Genomic DNA, 12,640 nt, shown 5'->3' with positions numbered 1-12,640 from the left:
TGTGGTGACAACCCCAAACTGCAATTCTTTGTTGACCCCAAATAAACTCATCTTTGCTGGAGTAATAACTGGCAGCCTATTTGTTTTAGGCCAAGAACTAAAATATAAAAACTATCCACTAACATCATATTTAACCAACTCTGTGGCTGGGGGTGGGCGTCAGGTGTTCTCTGAAGAATTTTCCTGACAGTCCATGCCTTCTGTCAAAAAGTTCTAAACCATTTTCTAAAATGGAACTACCTTCAAGGGAAGTTTCCTAAAAGGAACAGCACATTTTGCTGGCTCTTGAGTGCACTGGCATCCGGTACACTGGGACTCTCTGAGTCATCATTATAACCTCAGGTGACTCAACTGTAACAGAACTTAGTCTGTGCCTTCAGTTGGAGCATCTGAAGACAGTGCGGAGGCTGCTTTCATCCTAAACCAACGAGCCATCAGAGTGCTTAGATTTGTTGAAATTATTCTGTCTCTTTTAAAATCAGCAGGTTGTCATTTATCCCTGCTATCTGGGCCTGGCTCCGCACAGCTCCTATTCCACTTCTAATTTGCTTTTTGGTTAATCTCCTGTGGGCTGGGAAACACAATAATCCTTCTTAATGTCTACACTGAAGGGTCTCTCATTTGAATGTAAGTTTCTAATACATTTCAAACCCTTTCCTGCCTTTCTTTCATTTTTGACCTGTGCTCAAAGGCCCCACTCTGTTTCAGTGCTCAGCTACCTCCTGGGTAGCTGTCAGATTCATCTCTTACCTCTCCACTCACAAACGCCTAGTTTAAAATAATAGTAAGTATAAAAATGGAGAAAATAAGGAGTAGCGCTGGACCGGGGTGGGCGGGGGGAGGCAGTATCTATACAATGGACATTTCAAGTGGTTTTTCTATCAATCCAGATAGAATGAGACAGAAGTGGCCAATACTTGCATACTTCATGGTCATATGCTATTAAGATAACTAGAAAATGCCACAAAGAAGTACAAATAAAAATTAAATGCAGGTTGGCTTCAAGTAGCAAAAATGGTCTAAGATTTCTCAACTCCAGGATTTGGAAGAAAACAGAGCACACCTTTAAGCTTTAATAAAAACATCATGAGTCCTACAGACAATCCAGCTATCATTTACATGCAAAAGCCATGAACATGCCAGGGATGGTACCTCTATTCATCCAAGAGATAAATCAAAATGGAGAGGAAAGAGGTAACCAGTGGTCAAATGCACTGATGGGGAGCAATAAAGATCAGAAAAAGCAATACGTTTAATCTAAATATAGCCTAGATACAGAGAGAAAGATAGAAAGAAGTAGACCTTGAAAAGATAGCGTAATGATAAATCAATAAACTGAAATTAAAATCCCAACTCATGGAAATTTTAAAAACAAACATTCTCCTAAATATCTATTGCGACAATGAAGAAAATAAAATTGTAATTTAAAAAAAACTATACAAAAATATAAAATTACGTATCAGGGCTTCCCTGGTGGCGCAGTGGTTGAGAGTCTGCCTGCCAATGCAGGGGACACGGGTTCGTGCCCCGGTCTGGGAAGATCCCACATGCCACGGAGCGGCTGGGCCCGTGAGCCATGGTCGCTGAGCCTGCGCGTCCGGAGCCTGTGCTCCGCAACGGGAGAGGTCACAGCAGTGAGACGCCCGCGTACCGCAAAAAAAAAAAAAAAATTACGTATCAAAACGCAGAGGATGCTGCCAAAGTTATACTCAAAGGAAAATGTACAGCCTTATATGATTTCATTTTTCTACAAGGGTGTAAAATAAACAAAAATGTTTAAATATCAAAGAAAGAGAATAAGGAAATAAGACATAAGCAGAAATTAATACTTTGAAAACAAAAGATAAACACAAGACTTGAAGGTACACACAGAAGAATAAAAGACAAACCTTTAATACATCTAACAAGAGGAAAAATATAAATATACAAAATTAACAATGAGAAAGATACAGAATCAGCATCCCTTGAGTCGTTTTCCAACCTTTTTTCTTCTTTAACTCACTTAGAATAAAGAACCCAAAACTTAGGAAACCCATTGGTTCCTATTTCCGTGGAAAAAGAAATCAAAAAGTCAGAAAGAAACAAAATCATGTCACCTCTGCTTAAAATAAACAGCTCCATTTTATCCATCACTATACCTGAAAAGATTAAACACACATAACAAAGTATATTGATCACAAAAAATCCAGTCTTTTTTATAAATAAAATCCCAAGGATATCAATGATTGAAAACCACCACCCAACTCAATCACCCAATTGAACGATGACTGACGACAGCGCTCTTCCTGAAAATTACAGATCTCAGTGGAATACTGACCAGTAATTCCCAATTTACCCTTATAAAGACCAAGTTTTAATGACCTAATAAGTTACTAACTAGTAACGGTTAAGTATGAAAACAAAACCCCACAGAACTGTGTACCATGTGCTCAGAAGAATTACAGAGAAGACATGGATTTTTAGTAAGTTTCTGGCCTACTAGCACAAAGGGGGTATCTGAGAAGTACTGTCCAAAAGCATAAGTCTCAAACTGGAAGTTTTCTAAGAATGGAAACTTCCAGAAGATATTAAGCATGGATAGATCTAAGGGGATCCATCTCCAGGTCTCTGATTTCCACATGTGCGTTTTTCCAACATGGATCTGCCTGAGAAGGTGCCTGCAAGGCACCCCAGTTCCCCTCTTCTCTCCCACCTCCTTATCACAACTGCTCTTCTTTCATTTTACACCAGCAAGACATACCTGTTACCCATCCGGACTTCTCTACAGTGCACTCAGGGTGCCAAACAAAGAGAAATTTCCAATATTTGGTTTAAACCCAAGCCTCCGCCATCAAGCCATATCATAGGCCTTCTTGCCTTTCTCTTCTGGCACAGATTTCTGTTAAGGGCAAACGTGGTGACAGAGTCTGGGTACTGAGGCCCGTGTTGGGATGCTCTGTATTCAGATATATCAGAGTGTCTTGAAAACAAGGCAAACAGACGGATAGGACGTGTTGAAGACAGTCTCCCTATTTCAAGTTGGCAAAGGCACTGTCCCCAGTTCCCCCCTCTTAACTATCATCTTAGAATTGGGAGATGAAAATGATGGAGATGCCAGAGAAAAAGATATTAACATGAACTGAGGAATGAAGTTAGATGTTTTTAAACTAAACGCCTGTATTTTCTAACTGAAATGACAATAATTCTACAGCTCCATGGTTTTCACCACACACACACACACACACACACACACACACACACACACACACACACACTCCAGAGACAAAAATACATTTAAAGCCTATAATATAAAAATGCATTCTCAGCCTTTCCAGAGTATATGGAATTTTAAAAGGTGCCTTTTAAAGTGAAAAAGCAACAGGCATGATTGACAGCTGTCTGGTAAGTTGGGGTAAAGCCATTTTGGTAAACTTTCCAGAAACTGAGAAAGTGGATGCTTCCAATGACTGGGTGACAGAACCTTTGTGGAAGTCAGGTGGGCTCCAATTCTTAACTATCAACAAAATGGAAGGAGGAGCAAGTCTCAGCTCGTCAGCACACAGTGTTAATGATCATTGGTTAAGAGATCAGCTCATCTCCTAAAACCATTCTGAAGAAATAAAGGACCCGGCTGAAGTAGCTCTCCTTCCACTCCCATCAACTCGTCTATGTGGAAATCAAGGGTAAATCTGTGCCCCGCCCCGTCAATGTCCCTGTGAACAGCCTGAGGGGAAAGTCCCATATATTTTGTTAAATGACACATCTCTAATAGCACTTTTAATGTTTAATAATCAGCTATCAAAATGTACGCTTCTGCTGCTTTGAAAAAGTATGTACCACAAATAATTAATGATGGTACTCACTCTGGAAGAAATTTCCTTAATAATCACAGCCTCATGGTTATAGGAAATATTTTTAATTACATTTAAATTTATTTGCATGGTTTTATTATAAGGGATTATGATAAGACGATCAAAGAAAACACTTCCAAGCACAAAAATATACTAAACTAGGAAAAACTTCTGTAGGGTAAACTGGATATACAAGCTCAAGGAAAAAAGAAAACGATATAAAATTCCCAACAGTGAAAAAGAGAGACATTTAATTTATTTTTACATTGATGACGGTGGATACTGAATCCCTCTGGTTTTACATTTCACTGGATTCATTTGAAAGAGTGATTTTATTTTAAAACGTCAATATTTGATCTCCACCAAAAATTCTATCTTGTGTAGATGTTAAATATATAACAAAACGTAGATACCAAGTTACAAATGTTCAAGGAACGCAGAGTTGTGCGGAATTCCTTGAGCAGGTGTGCAAGTGCAGAGTGAGAGGGCCCCTGCCCTCTGGCTCCCAGCATGGCTGCAGCTTGGGACAGGCGTGCACTCCAGGCTCAAGTCACTCCTCTCTGGCACCCTGGTCCCTGCTGGTAAATTCTTCAAATAAACTGGACTCTGAATTCCTTTGTTTACTCTTTCATACTGGTTTCCCAGCTGCCTACCGCAATGGCAAACAATAGTCATGCAAAAAGTGTTGATTTTCAAAATGAAATAAAATGACATTTGCCAAAGGTTTGAGAGCAATTCCTTGCTTTCTGAGAACCTTATCCAGCCAAACATTTAACAGACACAAGGGAGCAGATGGGTTGAACTTTGGACCATATGAAGAGAGGCCAGGAGGTGAGTTCCTAACCACCATGAATTCTAGGAGTGACCTTTGAGAAAACATCATGCAGGTTTCCATCCATTTAAAAATAAATGTGGAGGAAACCAGGACTCTTGCCCTGCTGCAAAAGCGGCCTCAAGAAAATGAATACATACCTGGAGAAGCATTTCCAGCTCCTAGAAGAAAGAAATGCTGAACACTGGGACAAGAAAGGATTTTAAGTAATTATTCACTCTAGTGTATTCTCTGCCTCGAGATAAAACCAGAACAAACTGATTCCATGCAGAGTTGGGAACTGCACTGGTATTTAACCGTAATGAATGGGAAGTCAAGAGGTTGTTTGACAGAAAGGATTCTTTGAGCTGCACAGCCTCTCCCACCGTGGGAGGTGGTCAGACAATCCCAGCCCATCACACAGCCCCTGCCCTCCACCTGTGAAGCCTTCCACACACCTCTGAAGTGCTGTGGGCGGCTATGTCAGTGGGCCCCTGCATTATTTATTTTAAATCATTTTCATATGTGTTAATTTAAAACAAACGTGGCCTCGTATCCATACATACACATTCCTATACAGAAGCACGCATGCGTATGCAGTCTCTATGTGAATTATTTTAACTAATTCAACAAAAAAAGATGAAGGGAAAAAATCACTACTAAGCCTTCCAATAAGAATCCAACACACACATTTTTTCTGTGCAGAACATTTATTTAACCCCATCACATATTAAGGTCTACATAGCCAGGGCTGAGCAAAATGGATCTCTCTTTTCTCTCACTTAAAAAAATTCTAAATTGGATTCTTAGTGACCAGACAGTGAACTCACTCCTCCCGTACTTCTCTCTTTTTCTCTTGAACTTAAGAAATGTGTAAGAAAGTCAGAATGATGGAAGCTCTGTGGCAGTGGAGACCGGATCTGTCTTGCTCCACACCCCCAGGGTCCAGCACCCTGCCCAGAGCACACTACAGGCAGCATGAGTGCTCGTTAAACACACGATAAAACAGTGACCCAAATACAAAGCAGGAGGTCTCACTACCACACATCTCAGGCATGCAGGGCTGGTAGGTAATACAGCAGTTTTAAGTGAAGTTTGTTTGGCTTATTTGTACTGATATATAAATTATGCTTTCCAACTTTACTGAGATACTACTGACATCTAACATATGTAAGTTTAAGGTGTACAACGTGACGATCTGATACCCATACATATTACAAAACGATTACCACAATAAGGTTAGTTAACACCTCTATCCCCTCAGAGTCACCTTCTTGGACGTGTATGGTGACGACATTCAAGATCTATTACTCTCTTAACAACCTGCAAGTATATGACACAGTACTAACTATAGTCACCATGCTGTACATTAGATCCCAGAACTGATTCGTCTTATAACTGGAAGTTTGCACCCTTTGACCAGCATCTCCCTATTTCCCTCACCCCCCAGCCCCTGGCAACCATCCTTCTACTCTCAATTTCTATGAGTTCAGCGTTTTTAGATTCCACATGTGAGATAATACAGTATTTGTCTTTCTCAGTCTCACTTACTTCACTTAGCATAATGCCCTCAAGGTCCATCGCCTTGTGCAAAAGACAGGATTTCCTTCCTTTTAATGGCTGAATAATATTCTATTATATAGATATCTATCTCACAGCTTCTTTATCCATTCATCCATAAATGGACACTTAGGTTATTTCCGTGTCTTGGCTATTGTAAATAATGCTGCAGTGAACATAGGGATGCAGATATCTCTTCCAGATAGTGATTTTATTTCCTTCAGATATATACCCAGAAATGGAATTGCTGGATCATATGGTAGTTCTATTTTTAATTTTTTGAGGAACCTCCATACTGTGTTCCATAGTGGATGCGCCAATTTACATTCCCATCAACAGTACAAAAGGGTTCCCTTTTCTCCACATCCTTGCCAACGCTTGTTACCTCATCTTTTTCGTAAGAGTCATTCTGACAGGTGTGAGATGATAGCTCATTGTGGTTTTGATTTGCATTTCCCTGATGATTAGTGATGCTGTGCATCTTTTCCTGTATCTGTTGGCCATCTGTAAGTCTTGTTTGGAAAAATGTCTATTCAGGTCCTCTGTCCATTTTTTAATCAGATTGTTTGTTTTTAGCAGTATTAACCTATTATCAGATAGCTGGTTTGCAATTACTTTCTCCCATGCTGCAGGCCGCCTTTTCCTTCTGTTGTTCCCTGTGCCATGTAGAAGCTTCCTAGTTTAACGTAGTCCCACTTGTTTATTTTTGCTTTTATTGCTTGCACTTTTGATATCAGTGTCATTTCCAAAAGATCACTGCCAAGACCAAGGTCAAGAAGCTTTTTCCCTATGTTTTCCTATAATAATATTACAGTGTTGGGTCTTACGTTTAAGTCTTTTAATTTCAAGCTAATTTTTGTAAGTGGTAAAAGATGGCATCTAATTTCATTCTTTTATGCCCAGTTTTCTCAGCACCATTTTTCTTGAAGAGACTACTCTTTCCCCATTCAATATTATTGGATCCCTCATCAAATATTAGTTGATCGAATATGCATGGGCTTATTTCTGAGCTCTTAATTCTGTTCCACTGGTCTATATGTCTGTTTATATGCCAGTACCATACTATTTTGATTACTATAGCTTTGTAACAAAAATATAAATTATTACAATAGGCAAAACATGACTAAACACAGATGAGGGCTTGAATGAGAATCCCATTCTGGTATTAATTTCAAAGAAAAAAAGAGCTAACTTCTGGTTTCTAGTCCACTATGTAGGTAGTTTAAAAGTCACACTGTCCTAACAATAAGTAAAAGGCTGCGGGGAAAAAACCCTGAAAACCAACATCTCTTCTTAGATGTCAGAGAAGTGAGGTCACAGGGCAAACTGCTGCCCCCAAATTGGAGAGATAGTCAGATACAGGCAATCACAACTTACCGGAACAGAAACCCAAGAGAAGGTGCCAGGGTAGGAAAACCTAAATGGCAATCTGACAAATTGGTGGAGCTCAGAGTGGGCAGGTCTGATGCTTAAAAACTCCAGGGAGCCCCAGCCCTGGGGGGGAGGGGGGAGTCCCCAGACCTCTGTGAGATCTTCTCCAGGAGCTCCCCCAGATCCTCACAGAGAATATCAGAGAAAAATTCCCTGGTGCTTCCAGAAGAAGGTGGGGAATGTAGCCATTTTTACATATGCCAGAGCCCTTTGTTCTTCTTCTTTTTTTTTTTTTGATGATTAACTTTATTTTTTTTAACATCTTTATTGGAGTATAATTGCTTTACAGTGGTGTGTTACTTTCTGCTGTATAACAAAGTGAATCAGCTATACGTATCCATATGTTCCCATATCTCCTCCCTCTTGCATCTCCCTCCCACCCTCCCTATCCCACCACTCTAGGTGGACACAAAGCACCGAGCTGATCTCCCTGTGCTATGCGGCTGCTTCCCACTAGCTATCTATTTTACATTTGGTAGTGTATATATGTCCATGCCACTCTCTCACTTCATCCCAGCTTACCCTTCCCCCTCCCCGCGTCCTCAAGTCCATTCTCTACATCTGCATCTTTATCTTAACAAGCCCTGCCCTCAGGAGAAACCATTTTACCAGAGCCTCACCTACCTGGGGGAAGAGAAATACCCAACTCCAGGCCCCTCCAGCCACCCTGTCCCACCTAAGGGGACACGGGGACGACTGAGGAGCACCGTGAAGTTCACAGTCCAGGGACACAGGCCCCCCGGAAGATAAGACCTAATCACAGAACTACAGAATGCTCCCCCTCCCCAAACCTCACCACTACATTACACAGGCCGATTTATTAAAGTTCCCCTCACAGCCCCTCATGCCCATCTTCCAACTAAAAATTACAAGGCATGCAAAAAAACAAAAGCAGTCTGAAAAGCTGAAAAAGCTTCAGAACCAGAGTCACACATGGCAGGGAAGCCAGAATTACCAAACTAAGACTCTTTAAAAACTATGATTAATAAGCTAAGGACTTTATTTGAAGCAACATGGATGGACCTAGAGATTATCATACCAAGTGAAGTAAGTCAGAAAGAGACAAATACCATATGATATCACTTACATGTGGAATCTAAAATATGACACAAATGAACTTAGCTATGAAACAGAAACAGACTCACAGACATAGAGAACAGACTTGTGGTTGCCAAAGGGGAGGGAGGGGACGGGGGAGGGATGGATTGGGAGGTTGGGATTAGCAGAGGCAAACTAGTATACATAGGATGGATAAAGAACAAGGTCCTACTATATAGCACAAGGAACCATATTCAACATCCTATAATAAACCATAATGGAAAAGAATATGAAAAAGAAAGTATATATCTATAACTGAATCACTTTGCTGTAGAGCAGAAATTAACATTGTAAATCAACTATACTTCAATAAAATAAATTAAAAAAAATAAGCTAAGGGCTTCAACAGAGAAAGTAGACAGCGTGCAGGAATGTTTCACAAAAATTAACCCAAAATGGACGACAGATCTAAAAGTAAAACACAGAACTATAAAACTCCTAGAAGACAAAATGGGATAAACCCTAGATGACTTCTGGCATGGTGATAACTTTTTAGATACAACACCAAAAGCAAAATCAATGAAAGAAATCATCACCAAGCTGGGCTTCATTAAAATGAAAAACTTCTGTTCTAGGAAAGACAATGTCAAGAGAATTAGAGGATCAGCCATCACTGCGAAAAACTATCTGCACTCTTGGTGTCATACGTTCTATGGCCTTTGACGTGTGTCCCATCGTAGAATAGCTTCACTGTCCTAAAAACCTTCTGTGTTCCTGCATGTTCATCCTTCCTTCCCCCCAACTTAACCTCTGACAACCACTGATCTTTTCACTGTCTCCATAGTTTTACCTTTTCCAGAGGCCATATAGTTGGAATCTTGTAGTATGTAGTCTTCAGAGTGGCTTCTTTCGCTTAGTAATATGCATACGGTTCCTAAAATATTCCCTATCTGGTTCTTTACAGGAAATTCGCCAACCTCTCTTGTAGACACTGTGCAAAGCAGTTGTGCAGATTACCTCTATACATGTTTTACTCCAGTGAGGTAAAAATGATGATTAGCCCCACTTTAAGGAGGAAGCTGAGGCTTATCAAGATTGAGGAATTGGCCAAAGTCCCAAGTGGCCAAGCCAGGGTTCAACCCCAAACTCACTGGCTCAGAGCAGATGCTCTAAACCACCGAGCTCTACTGACTGGGAGCTGGGAGGATAACGTAACCCTAATGTTACATAAGCACTGGTACAAAGGTAAAGGGCAAAGCCAATCTCTGGAACGGAGGGACTCCCGCACACGCTAGGGAAACATTTCCTGAATCCCATCATATGACGGGTACCGCAGTATCACCAACATTCCCAAGATAACGTCACACCATTTGCTCTTGACACTCTGGATGAAGCCAGAATCCCCCAGCCGACTGGCCACTCGGCCGCTGCTGACCTATTCTATGTGCCATCACCGCCCTGATCCCCTCTCTAAGGACTGGCTAAGTCAGCATCTTGGCACCTCGCTCCCTGAGCTAAACAGACTTTGGAGCGCCAACCTTAGAACCTAACTGCAACCGAATGTCAATACTCGATGGACAGAGACGAGTCCAGGTTCTGAGAAACTACACATCGCTCATTTTTCAGAAGGCAACTATCTTCTAAGACAACAGGGTTTTAGCAGAAAACTTTTCACCATTTTAAGAGCAAAAGGCAACCTAAAAAGAATAAAAAAGCGCTTTTGTTCTAAGGAATCCATTAAGGCTACAGGTTTTTGTAAATTCTGGACACAAAACTGAAAAAGGACACCTGGCTTAGAGCCAAACAGCCATCCTCAGAACACAGTGAGTGTGAAGTGAGCAGTCCCCCCTTAGAGCCACAGACACAAGGCTCTCCCAAACTGCTATAAACAAGCCTGTTGAATTTTGTTTAATCCAGTATTGCCCACACTTATTTGAACGAGGGTTTTTCTCTCTCTCAAGGAACCGCATCAACACTGGAGCAGTCTATCAACAAACAGCTCCTGAGCGTCTGCTTTGTGTCAAGAACTCAACTAAGGACTAGAACCAGAAGCCAGGGAGGACACTTGTTAAATACATAACTGCAAATAATTAACCCAACATCAGTGTCCTGTAAGGGACATACACGGGGACCAGGGAAAACGCATCAAGAAGTACTGATCGGGTAGAAGGCGCACTGGATAAACAGATTATTATCTTCTGACCTAAACTCGGACACTGACTCCCTGTGTTCAGGTGCCAGACGCTCCCAACCACGGTACAGAAAGGTTGGAGAAGCCTGGCTCTAAGGCCCCATCCGTTTTGAATATTCTATGCCATTAATTCAATGTGAAATGAGAGAAATGAATAAGAGATTTCAATATACTACTTAGACACTTCAAAAGACACAGTGATGGTTCAGATAATGAAACTAAACTGGAAAAATGTCTTCAGAATATATGTTCAGAATTGAAATGAGCTCTGAGTATTTTTCCTGAAGCAATAAAGAAGCTGTGAGAGCTTTAAAGGGGGAAATTCAGTCCACCCTGATCTGACACGTGCTCTTTCTCCAGCCTTGGCACCCCCATACCCCCAATCCCCTTGCTCCAAGCCTACTCAGGTTCCCCGAAAGCCCCGATTCCCCAGGGTAATGGCTTCCTCTGAGCTCCGGCCACCAGAAAGCCTTTATCACCCCAACCCAGGACTCCCAACGGCAACTCAGTTCTACGCTGGCTACAAGGTCAACTCCTCTCTGAACCCTTTCTGGCATCCTCACTACCATCTTCCAGAAGGCTTGACCTGTTGACCAAGCCCTCCTTCGTGTCTCCACCAATCCTAAGACTGATTTCTGGCCGGCCTGGTCACTTATTAGCTGTGTGATGAGCTCCTTATCGACTCCAGTCCCCATTTGCTGTCATAGGACAACAAGCATTCACATGGCAGAATTGTTACAAGATTCCAATGAATTGCTACCTCGTTCCCCGAGCTAAACAGACTTTGGAGGGCCAACCTTAGAACCTAACCACAACCCAATATCAATACTCAATGGACAGAGATGAATCCAGGTTCTGAGAAACTACACATCACTCATTTTTCAGAATGCAACTATCTTCTAAGACAACAGGGTTTTAGCAGGAAACTTTTCACCATTTTAATAGCAAAAGACCAAAAAGCAACCTAAAAAGAATAAAAAAGCGCTTTTGTTCTAAGGAATCCATTTAGGCTACAGGTTTTCACAAATTCTGGACACAAAACTGAAAAAGGACATTTGACTTAGAGCCAAACAGCCATCCTCAGAACACAGTGCTTCCAACAGTGGCCGGCACGTAGCAAGCGCCTTCAGTCAAAACCACCTTCTGTTTCCCCTTTCTTCCTCCTGAACCAAATCCCACTTTCGTTAGGGACAGCAGGGGTACCAGCTGAGGAAACCACTCCCAGCCTTCCTTGCAGCCAGAAGGGGCCGTGCAGCACAGCTCCTCGATGAGGTATAAGCGAAAGCTGTTGAGCAGGGCTGGAACAGGGATAAAGTCTGTAACATATGCCCCACTGCCCTTCCCAGGCCTCCTGACTAAATCTCACATGCGGTTACGTGGTTGCAGAAACTGTCGTGAAACCATTGAGAGAAAGACCAAGGGAATTACACAGACCTCAGCTCTGGGCGAACCACTGAACCCTTGCCACCAGCAGCCCAGCTGTGTAGTTCTCATCCAACGAGGGGAGAAAGGACAACCCTTAACTGGCTTAAGGCACCTTTTCTCTGCACTCCGGGTGCTGTTACCTGCAGCCACATGCATCCCTGATACAGTTAACTCTTATTAACCGAGAACCTACAACAATTGATTTCATTATTTGTTTCAAGTTTGGTTTCCCCACCAGATGGAAAGGGTCTGATTCATGTTCACACAATCTCTCTCACCAAGCAGGTGCTCACAAATGTCCAAGGAATGGACAAAGTGACAACAAGGCCATCACAGTCTGTCCCTAGTTCTTTT

The 12,640-nt window shown here is 41.8% G+C and overlaps 1 protein-coding gene across 9 annotated transcripts in view; it reads right to left on the bottom strand.

Moving 5' to 3' along the window:
* The window catches only part of LOC101321628 (kinesin-like protein KIF16B), a 278,548-nt gene that overhangs the window by 180,342 nt on the left and 85,566 nt on the right, over nt 1–12,640 (bottom strand). The gene's annotated exons all lie outside the window — the stretch shown is intronic.

This window comes from Tursiops truncatus, chromosome 15, assembly GCF_011762595.2.
Source record: "Tursiops truncatus isolate mTurTru1 chromosome 15, mTurTru1.mat.Y, whole genome shotgun sequence".
Classification (NCBI taxonomy): domain Eukaryota; kingdom Metazoa; phylum Chordata; class Mammalia; order Artiodactyla; family Delphinidae; genus Tursiops; species Tursiops truncatus.
Note: the sequence above shows the minus strand (reverse complement) of the source record. Positions and strands in the feature narration are given on the sequence as shown.